The sequence below is a fragment of the Lissotriton helveticus genome, chromosome 3_1 (assembly GCF_964261635.1).
Source record: "Lissotriton helveticus chromosome 3_1, aLisHel1.1, whole genome shotgun sequence".
NCBI lineage: Eukaryota > Metazoa > Chordata > Amphibia > Caudata > Salamandridae > Lissotriton > Lissotriton helveticus.
Window position 1 is genome coordinate 37,218,899 of NC_136061.1, and position 12,099 is coordinate 37,230,997.

The following is a 12,099-nucleotide window of genomic DNA, read 5'->3' on the forward strand; positions in this document are numbered from 1 at the left end:
TTTCATATTGCGATCAAATAATAACTTCATGTCGTTTTGTTTAGTTTCCACACGTTTGGCTACATGACTGATATCGAATGGATTAACCTCCTTATCAATTTTCTTAACCCACCAGGGACAAATATCAGAAATAGGTTCCCTGCCTTTAAGAAGCTGAAAAGGGCTTACTTCAGTAACTGAATGCGGGGTAATACAATACATCCACAATCTCTTCCTTACAACATCCCTCCAAGACTCACCAGATCTACAAGCAGATTCAACAGACTGTTTAAGAACTCGGTTGAACCGCTCAACCTGACCATTCTTTCTTGGTTCATAAAGAGAAGTAGTAAAATGTTTGATTCCACAAGAGGTGAGGTAATCCTTCATTTCACGTGAAACCAACTGGACAACATTGTCCGTAACTAGAGTTTCTAGAGATCCTTCCATCGCAAAAATCACTTTAAGAAAAAAGATAATTAAAGTGGTGGTACTGGCAACAAAGTTGACCTCCGGCCACTTGGAATGGTAATCTATCAAAACTAAAGCAAAACGGGCATTGCAGGGAAGGCGATAAAAAGGACCAGAAATATCAAATGCTACTTTCTGCCATGAGTATTTAGGCCAGGAAACAGGATTAAGAGGAGGAGAAAACACTTTAAGCATTTTATCACTGTTCATGCAATCAGAACACTCCCTAACTATTCTTTCAACCATGCCATCCAAACCAGGCCACCAAAAATTTGCCCTAATGAGACGCTTCATTGATGACATGCCTAAATGTGTTTGATGTTAGTTCTGTCGGATATATGAAACGGTTACTTCAAAAAATGCATTCTCATCACAATTCACAAGAGTCCTTCAATTACTTAAGACTGTGCTCCAAGTACAGAGCTTGCTCCCAACACAAATCCAATACCACCAAAAATCAAAAATCAGGGTAATCAATTACTTTTAATCCATGAATTTCATTTTTCATTCATTACTAACCCTGTATATGCATATTTTATATACAAATTACAACAAACGGCGCACATTAAAAAAGAGTGAGGTGTGACATCATGTGAAATTGGTGACATTAAACCGTGCTTATATAAGTGAGTGAAAAGGAGGGGGATAGAAATGTCTTATTCGGCTAGTTAAAGTGGATTGTAATTAGCCCAGTAATCCATTCAATTGGTCTAGCGTCAAAACTGGGTATTCAACTGATCCAATGTTTTAATTATCGTCGACGTTTCAACCCTGTGGGACGCCTTAATTGAGGGTCTAGCGCGGGTCTTCTTCAGGACAAGGGGCAGTGGTAAAAGCGCCTAAGGGTCTCCATATGATTGACCCCAAAAGGTTGTAGAAACTTAATTTCAGGTGTAGGTTACTGGTATCTGATCAAAGCTCTCCTAGTAACTGATCAAATTTCTTCCCACCGTATTCATTATTGGGATATTCTTTGGGCTTTTTGAAGGATTCCTTCTAGTCAAGGTCGCCTTATCAGTGGGACGATCTATTTACTGTTCTGATTGTTTCTTGGGGCCAGGATGGAACGCACAACTCGCTCCTTGGGTATTCCGTCACAGCGTCCTAAAGCTTTAACCTACACCTGAAATTAAGTTTCTACAACCTTTTGGGGTCAATCATATGGAGATGAAATGAAATTCATGGATTAAAAGTAATTGATTACCCTGATTTTTGATTTTTGGTGGTATTGGATTTGTGTTGGGAGCAAGCTCTGTACTTGGAGCACAGTCTTAAGTAATTGAAGGACTCTTGTGAATTGTGATGAGATAATGCATTTTTTGAAGTAACCGTTTCATATACCCGACAGAACCATTGTTTGAAACTAATTGTATTGCCCAGGTTCTGAGGGATACTGGGTCACCCCATGGTGATTTATATTGTAAATGTGTTTGATGAGCAAGAGTAATGATTTCCCTTGTAATGATGCAGGAGGAATCATCTTCCCCTTCTTGAAAATAAATTTACCGATAGCTTTCCGTGGAGACTTGACAAAAAGGAGCAAAATCCGCAATCACTGATTTTTCCTTAGGCCATCCATTTTCCAAACAATTGAAAATAAATTGAGAAACAGAATCTTTCTCTACCTCAGACATCCATTCAGCTTCAGATATACCACTAAACTCACTGGAGACAAAATCCTTCACAGTAGAAACAATCTCCACCTCCTGTTCATCATAATTGACGTCCTGACTAGGGCATGGTAGTCTAGAGAGAAAGTCAGCAGTAACATTACATTTCCCTGGAACACACACTACTTCAAAATCATACTCCTGTAATTTAGAAGATAGGTGGGCTATACGAGCAATAGAATTCCACCCACCACCCGGAGAAAGAATTCCCACTAAAGGCTTGTGATCAGTTTTGAGGATGAACCTGTTGCCCCATATATAATTCCGAAAATGTTCCACAGCCCATGTACACGCCAATAACTCTCTTTCTATGACAGCATACTTCCTTTCAGTGACAGACAAAGTTCTGGATGCGAAAGTAAACACACCATTCTTCTTTACCTGCAATCTGACTTAAAACAGCTCCTAAGCCATAGCAGCTAGCATCTACAGGAATTACACATTTTTTGTTGAGAGAAAAGGATTTCAAGGTGGGAGCATTCACAATCTCTTCTTTGATATTTTTGAAAGCAATCTCTTGTCTGTCAGACCACACAAATTCTGAAGTTTTCCTCGTTAATTCCCTGAGAGGTTCCATTTTGGTAGCGAAATTATGAATGAATTTGCTATAATACTCGCAAAAGCCAGCAAACGAAAGGAGAATCTCTCTGTTATCCAGTGACGGTGCTTTAACAATAGCATCTACCAAAGACTTCTTAGGCACAACACCATCAGCAGACTGAGTATGACCTAAATACTCTACAGATTTGCAAAAGAACTTATACTTTTTATGTTTAAGGGTCAAGTTCAAAAAGTTCAAAAGACCTTTATTCGAATTTCATAAAATTCATAAAAGTACCACATAAAACAAATCATTTACATAACACATCAACACAAAGATTCATAATTTAAAAAATATAATACAATTCTGATGAGGCTAATTTCAAGGATTTTCCATCATTTTGCGCACTCGTGTTATCAGTCTCGGGAAAGTGCTAGTGCGAAAGATTAGTTCGTCTGAGTCCAGGGAAACCAACATTAAATAGGACTCCTCCAGTGAAAGGGGTCTGTATTTCCTAAAATATGGGGTTAAAAACCATTTAATATATCTTAGATAAAAGTTACAGAAGAATAGGAAGTGCAAATCATCCTGTGTACTAACACCATCACACGGGCATGGGTTTGGGTCATTGCTATGTTGATAGCCCAAAGGGAAAGACAACAAAAATTTCACTGAGCCCGCTCTTAGACGAAACAAAAGTGATCTCTCCCAGTTGGTCATGGGTAGAGTAAGGTAGGGCGGGAGTGGTTGCCTACACAATTCGTTTCCCATATACTTTATAACAGTTGATTTTGTTGATTCTCTTCCCATCCTTTCAGATTTAAAAAGTGCATACAGTGCGTTTAACCTCAATTTTGTCCTTGAGCTCAATCTTGGTGGGGTCGGAAAAAAAAAATTGCCTCTGTCCACGGCACTAAGTGTTTTAGATACTCGAGAGCCATGGAATCTCCATGCCACGATCACAGTTTAGGCAATCCTTTATAATATTTTGTGTAAGAGTGGCTGAATTGTTCCTCCAAACCCTAACCCAAAATAGTGCTGGTCTAGCTCTGATAAAATCGCATACATAGGGGAGGTTTAGTTCATTATGACAGATAAAATCAGAAGATGAGATTGGGGCGCCCAGTATTTTTCTGCAAAAGCGGCTTTCTTCCCGGTGAATACATGCACTATCTCCCAACCCCCAAACCTCTGCTCCGTATGAGGCTACTGGTGAACACTGTAATCTAAAGATTTTTAAGATAGCTCTTGTGGCACCTACTTTCTTTGGGCGGCAAGCTCAAGATAGAATTGGTGGCTTTCGAGAACTTGCTCGTGGCATGGGCCAAGTGCCCACTCCACGAGCCGTTCGCAGCGAAAACCAACCCTAAGTAAGGAAACATAGGGACAGATTCAAGTTTGTCTGTTCCTATATATAGCGTTGAGCTTCCTTTTCCCCGGGCCACATGACAAAAGATTTTTTTAAATGTACACGCAGATCTAATCCCTCCATATATTGAACAAAGCTTTGGACAAGTGAGCGGAGGGCATTTGGTGTGCAGCCCATAAGCACCGCATCATCTGCGTATAATAGTACTGAAAGAGGTTTCCCCAGGATTGTCGGGACATCGCTGGTGGCTACCAGATAAGCCATTAATATAGATAATGAACAACAGGGGTGCTAAAACGCACCCCTGTCTCACCCCCCTACCGATATTAATGGCTTCGGAGACCTCTCTACCCATCCCAATCCTGACCTGTGCTTTTAAATCAGAATGTAGATAGGCCAGGAAATTAACAAGGGTCTCGTCAAGCCCATAATTCAATAAGGTGGTCCAAAGTTTAGATCTATTCTAGATCGAAGGCGGATGAGAGATCCATAAAAGCAAGGTAAATAGGAGATGATCGAGCAATGCTATACTTGTCAATTATCAATTTTAAATTCAAGCATTGCTCCACTGTCCCCACCCCGCTCCTGAATCCCATCTGACACGGGTCTAATAATTCTGTGTTTTCAGTCCATTCAAGCACCCTGTTATAAATTACTCGTCCCAAAATTTTTAGGGTATTGTCCAAAAGGGAGATTGGACGGTAATTGACTGGGTCCGACCTATCCCCCTTTTTGAAAATTGGGACTATGGTGCTTGTTGCCCAGGTGGTAGGCATGGGCACTGTTGGCAGACTGATGAAGACATTAACAAGAATTGGTGCCCATAAATCTGGACTATGCTTGATGATATCGATGGGCAGACCGTCAGGGCCTGGAGCCTTGTTTCCAAGACTCTCTTTTATAGCTGTTTCTACTTCGTGGGCATCAATCCATAGGCCACACAACTGTCCTGGGCTGAAAGTCAACAGCTCCTCAGGTGGAGCAGCATACATTTTAGAGAAGTGTGCCTCCCAAACACTACTAGTTATGTTACAGCTAATTGGTGTTGGCTTTTTACCCATTTCTCTTGTTTTCCTAACTGCAGACCAACCAGAAGGGCCCGCTGCCCCCCAGATTTGGGCTGGCGACCAGCGAATCCCACTGTTCTGAGAGTAGTGCGGCCTTTCTTCCAGTTATTGTAAGTTTGTACTGTTTCCTAGCTATCTGGACAGCCGTTGTGCACCTGGGTTTAGTAGTGAGTGTCCTTCGTAAGTCCCTGTTTGCCAATGAACAGGCAGAATCGAACGACCTTGGTTCTTTCCCTTCCTTTGGTATGGGTACTGACAAGAGAGTTTTTATGGTTGAACACAATCTGCCAAAGTCAGCAATTATCCTATGACAATTACCGTCCGTGGATAGGCAGGAGTTAATCAGGTGCGGGTGTTTAGTTTGTACAGTATTCAAAATTACCCCACTGTCAACCCCCCTCCATTTTAATCTCAGACCATCAACCGAGGGTGTGATGTCCCTTGCGCCATTTAAGTTCGTGTAAACCGAACTAGGGGCTAAATCCAGAGTTACTGTAAGTGGATTATGATCCCCAAACGATGTCTCCATCACTGTAGACTTAACTACACAATCTATTAAATGGGGCGACAAAGATATAATCGATAGTGGAACTACTGTCCCTACCTCTGAACGTGGGAGTATAAGAAGCGCTAGAATTGTGGCCTGTTTCCATGGCGTCACCAAGGGTGAACTCAGATAATATGTTCGCTAATTCTGTGCCCCTTCGTTCCGCTTGGTCTAAGTGGGTCCTATCCTTAGTCCCGTGATTCTTTAGTAACTTTGCATTGAAGTCACCCCCAATCAAGATCCCTGACCCAACATCAGCTTGTGGGCTAAATTCCAGATTGTGTAAGGTCTTTGGAAGTGCCTCAAAGTTTTTATTAGGTACACAGTAAAAATCATTATTATAAAAATTGATTAAATAAATCCGAGTCTTTAACTTGTATTCAAGATTTTGTATGTTTGGATTGCCTCTAGACAAATCTCTGATTGTGCCACCAGCCAATATCTTAATCCCAATAAACAAACCGCCAACTGCTCGGCCGAAACTAGGTTTGGACGCTGTTACACTAAAGCAGTGATATCCCTCAATGTAGAGGTTCCCAGCAGCCCAGGTCTCCTGGAACATAATGTCTATACCATCAATTGTCTTGGCCCATTGAGGATCTGAGAGCCTTGCTTCTAACCCAGCTACACTCCAGCTAAGAATTGACAAACCACGATAGCTGGGCTGTCTAGTAGGCTTATTCCCAAGGTTCTTCACTGTAATCACAGCGAGTTCGGGCGATGTGGGAATTTTATATTCATGTGTGGGTATGGCTATAGCAGTATGGTTTGGTGTTCCCTGGGCAGCATTACCTGGTGTTGCTAGTAGATATTCCTCGTTAGTGTTGCCAACTACTGTGCAACTACTATTGCCATCCATATCACGAGGTAATCTCTGAGTTGTGATTTCTTCTTCTGGTAATTGATATCCCTTGTTATCATTACTTGTATCTATGCTTCCAATGTTGTTACCTACCCTATTATCCAGTCAATCCAGCTCATCTAAATTTGAGAAGGCATGTTCGAACCGATTATAGGTTGGGATGTTAAATAGTGGCCTTGCTTCATTCTGGTGCATAAACGGATTTGAGTTGATTGTTGGATATAATCCTTCCCTATGATCATGCTGAGGCATTGTAGGAAAGTGGGTATGGTGCAGCTGATATGTTTGCATTGGGGCCTGGTGCCACTGTACCGGGCCCTTCAGGGGATTGAGGTCTTTGTTCTGGTGAAAAAGTGGAGACTTAATCCTAGTACAGAAATTTGAGTCCTGGTAAGGCACAACAGGGTTATTTGATTCAGAAAAGGGGATGGTGATGAACAGAGTGTCTGAATTAAGCAGACCACTCTTACCCAGTCCAAAGATCAGGGCTTGATCCATCACCGTTATTTAGCTCACTGCCCCATCCCAGCTCAGAACCTGGCTATATGCAAATTAGTCTGTCCCTGGCCCAGTGCATCATGGGAACAGGGCAGACCAAACGACCAAGCCAATTCTTCACCAGAAAGGAGACAAGCTTCCGGGGACCGGTTTCTGCCATTTCAGGCGACGTCAGCCCGGCTTGCTTGAATCCTGATGGAGCAGTGAGCAAGGGACTCATGTCTGAGTATACCCTTCCACGCTTATGGTGGACAAAATGATTCAGAAAAGGGGGTGGTGATGAACAGAGTGTCTGAATTAAGCAGACCACTCTTACCCAGTCCAAAGATCAGGGCTTGATCCATCACCGTTATTTAGCTCACTGCCCCATACCAGCTCAGAACCTGGCTATATGCAAATTAGTCTGTCCCTGGCCCAGTGCATCATGGGAACAGGGCAGACCAAACTACAGGGTTATTTGCCATGTTTGGCTTCAGGGGAATCAAATGTCTATAAAAATAGTGGGAGCAGGGTGGTGTTAAATTCCCATGGTGAGGGTAGTGGTGCACTAGCCAAAGTTTTTTCTGCCCATTGGGGGTTCTTAAAATTTACAATTATGCAGCCCCCCCTTTAACTTTTTCCTCAATGGGCCTACCCATCCCACTCAGAGTGTGAATCATCTCCCTTGCCCCTTCCATTGGGAAATTACAATTAGTAAGTAACCAGTGTAGGGTCTTATTTTTTAAAAGATATGGGGGTTTCTTCCTGGTCCTTCCTTAGTTTGGGAACATTAACCAGGACCAGCACGTACGCCCCACATTCAGGCGGTAGACTGATGCGTGGGGGAATCGGTCTCATATTAGTTGCCATTTTTTGGGCGGGCTGAACTCGAGGGATTTTGAGCAGAGTTATTAATATGACTGGTTGGGATTTCCTTGCTCTCGGCAGTATTTTGCCCCTTCCCAGGCTGTGTGACTACCTTGGCCGTTTGAGGATTAACGGCAGGATTAGCAATAGTGTTTGCTGCCGATTGATTGGCAGCAGTTCCTTTACATGGAGCTTGTGGGGTTTTAAGCTTTGCGGTCATAATGGGACCTGAGGTGTTCTTGGGTTTAGGTCCCACACGAGTTGGCGCACCATCGCTAGGAATATTTTTAGTGGGAGCGCTCAGTTCAGCTAATTGTTTTTCAATGCGTATAAGTCTAGATTCTATCGGGGACAAATAGATGCTGAAAAGTTCACCCATTCTTTCCAACAGTTGGTCATTTGCAATATTTGCAACAGGTTTGTCCTCTGTGCCCTGCGGCGCCCCATGAGACTCTTCGCTTACTATCTCTATGGCTACATTTGTTCCATGTGCGTTTAGGTGTGGGTTAGAGCCTTTCCTGGCCTTTCGCTTTGGCGCGCTATACTTTCTAGCCTTAGACATGCTAAGCTGTGTTGTGTGTTTGGTTTGTTTCCGTATGGCACCCTCCCGCTTGCCCCTTAATTGCCTTGTATTGTCTGCAGCTGCTTCGTCTGGAGTGGGGTCGATGGGCAAGTCCGGGGTCCTTTCCAGATCCATAATGGAATCTAAATCAGAGTCTATTAGGGGGTTCGATGCTGATAAATTAACCTCATTTGGTATGCTGTGAATATCAGCACGAACATCAATTGTAGGTCCAGTGTTGATATTTCTGGCCTGAACTGGTGTTCTAGCTGATGCGATGAGGCCAAGGGATGATCGTCTAGCTTGGGCTAAGTATTGCGAAACCCTGCGCTCCAGGAGTGTGGTGCCCTGATTTATGGCGTCATTGGCCCTTGTTATAAAGGTATCTATTGGGCCTATCACCGGAACCCCCCAGATGCTGTTTTACTTCTAGTGCCCCTAGTAGTCATAATGATAGTTTAGATGCGTTTATGTTTATCACTAATAGGGTATTACTCAATTCCAAGACGTCAGACAAAAGATGTTATACTGGGCTTGGACCCTCCCACTCTCCTTGCTAGATGGCAATGATGATAGAACGGATCCCCTATAGGGAGACTATTGCGCAGGAGTGGGTGAGTCGAAACAAACCCAATGCCGCACTAGGCGCGGTGTAGGGCACAGATGCAATACAGTGTAAGCACCATCTAGCATACATACCATTTCATTAATATTGGGTAGAGGATGGCAATCTGTAATTAAGTTGGCATTTAAAGCGCTCATATCAACACATAACCTAATGCTTTTATCCGGTTTTTGGGCCAAAACAATGGGCGAAACCCACTCTGAAGATACTATCTCCTCAATAATTCCCTCTTGTACCATGTCATCCAATAAGGATTTAAGTTCAGCTCTAATGCAAATAGGTACCCCCCCTCAGTTTTTGTTTGATAGGGATAGCAATCTCCTTGACCTTAATCCTGTGTGAAAAACCATTAAGTCTACCCACTTTTTCGGTAAACACTTGAGGAAACATTAAAGTAAAAACTTTTTCTTGCTCTCCAATAGTTCCAAAATTATCACTGGTAACATCCTTACATGGAGTGTCTTGTGTGTCAGCGCAACAAACATTATTCTGTAGCTCACTCATATTGTTGTCACACGCAACAGCAATGACAGATACAGGATCTTTGTCTCTGGGATTCAACTTAATACCAAGTTTGGCTTGGTCTCTCCAACCCAGTACATTCACTCCTTTTAATGCTATGTACAATTTTATCCATGCACAGTTTCCTCTAAATTCGATAGAAACTTCCTTGAAACCAATAAAATCAATATAAGACCCATTAAAATTCTTTGCTCTAATATCCGGTTTGGATAACTCTTTATGGTCAATTAAACTATCAAACACTTTGGAGCAATACTCCTCAGTAATAATAGTCCATGGTGGCCCGGAGTCTGCCATTAATTCAAGTTCTCTTCCTAAGATGTGTACGACACAATTCGACGGACCTAGATTATCCGCAAGTTCGATATCAAAATTATCATGAAAAGTTACAACAATTCCACATTCAATTTTTGATTGTACATCTTCCTGAGGACAAACATCACATGAAACAGTAGAAACTTTACCCTTCATAAAATTTGAAGATGTACTAGAAGGAAAATTCTTTTTTACATTGGTATCTTTACACATCTTTGCAACATGACCTACCCGGCCACATTTAGTGCACTCTTTCCCAATGGCAGGACAGCGTGGAAAAGAGGAAATATGACTAGGACTTCCACACCTGTAACAATAATATCCTTTAGAATTGGATTGACTTCTAGGGTTGGAATTAAACCTGTGATTAGGTAATGAACTGTTAGAAGCAACATTACTCACAATACCTGAATCGATCGACCTGGGCGTAACGTTATTTACAGTATCTGAAATAGACTTCTTTTCTAGAGTTTTCATCCACCGTTCAGACTGTTCTAAAGCTTTCGCAGTACTTATAGCTGTTTCTAAATTCGGATCACCTAAAATCCATAACTGTTCTTGTACCTTTTTACGCTTGACATGAACAATAATTTGATCTCTGATCCTCTCATCAGTAATCAAGCCAAAATTGCAATGTAAAGATAGGCTCGAAGTGCCGTAAGAAAATCATCGAAACTTTCAGCTTCTTCTTGGGCCCTAGTGTAGAACTTGTACCTATTTAAGGCTACACTAGTATTAGGTTTAAATTGGTTCTTAATACATAATATCGCTTCATCATAAACATTGTGATCACCACCAGAACGCATGGGAGGAAGAGTTCTGAAGACATTCTGTCCCTCCGAACCTAAACAATGAAGAAAAATATTTTTCTTCCTCTCAGCAGACATTCTCTCCCCATCTATGGCTTTCAAGTAGGTGATAAACTCTTCCTTCCATCTGGATCACGGAATGGAAGGATCACCTTTACTCTGTAAAAACTTGTTTGGAGGATCAAATTGCATGTTTATACACAAATGTAAAATGCTTCCAAATGCAGATGAAGATAGAAAATAGAGAGACAGTAAGAATGCTAATTATATGTGCAATAAAATGTAAAACAACAATAGTAGAGTAGTGACTTAAGAAATGCAGTATTTGAAGTCGCAAAGAAAAAAAAATATCAGGTTCATGTATAATAATGACTTTACAAAATGAACTCAATAATATGTAAGTTCAAGCCAAAAACACTGGAATATTAGTGCAAAATGTTCAATGTAATACTGCACATCCAGAAGTTCAGGAGGTTCCACAAGTCCTGGTTTCACAACGAAGATACATTTGGAATAGTCAATAAGACTTAAAGTTTCAGATAGTCAAAGTTCGTAATTTATTAACAAGTGCTTCAAGTTTTTTTATTTTATTAAATAATAGTGAATGAGAAGTTTATTCTTTGGAAATAAAACGAAAAACCTTATACGCTAATATTCCACAAAGGTTTCCGACGAAATAAGCTTCCTTCGAGCTTTGCCGAAATGATAAAAGATGGCGTCTGGAATGACGTCAGACGCTTACTTACGTTCCCAAAATAAGCTCCCCTTCCTTTAGAAACACACGCGTAAACACAGATGATGTCAGACGCGTTGGCAAAGGAACTCCAAGCAAGGAGCTGTGACGTGTCTTGGGAAATACACAGGTGTTTTCAGGGAGACCAGCAATGTTCCAAACAATCCGTTGGAGATCTGAAAATACCGAAATACCTTAAAATTGATAAAATCCTCCGAAAAAGGTCTCCAACAATCCAGGTAAGAACAATCCAATTGGAATAGAAGGCTCCAGATGATGATGTAGTGCAGCGTCGTCTTTTATAAAGAAAACGGGTCCGGTAGTTGTAGTAGAACTTTATCGCTCCTGTGCCAATAAATGCTGCAGAAAAAGTCCCAGGAAAATCGTCGCCAATTTTGTAAAGATTTTAAATACGAGTATTATATAAAAAAAATGAAGTTTATTGGAAGAACAGCACAGAGCAATCTTCAGGTTGAAGAACACGAAATAAACTGTCACTAAAAGAACTTGGAACCTGGAACATAAGTAGCACACGCAGGTGCTGGATTCCAGTTCTAGGATATAAATAATAAAAGTGCACTGTATAACAAACAAGCATATGTAGTGCACAATGTAACAGTTGCATAATAGTAGACGAGATGCTGTGCCTCCCTACACTCGTACCCCTTCAGCCTCTCAAGTCC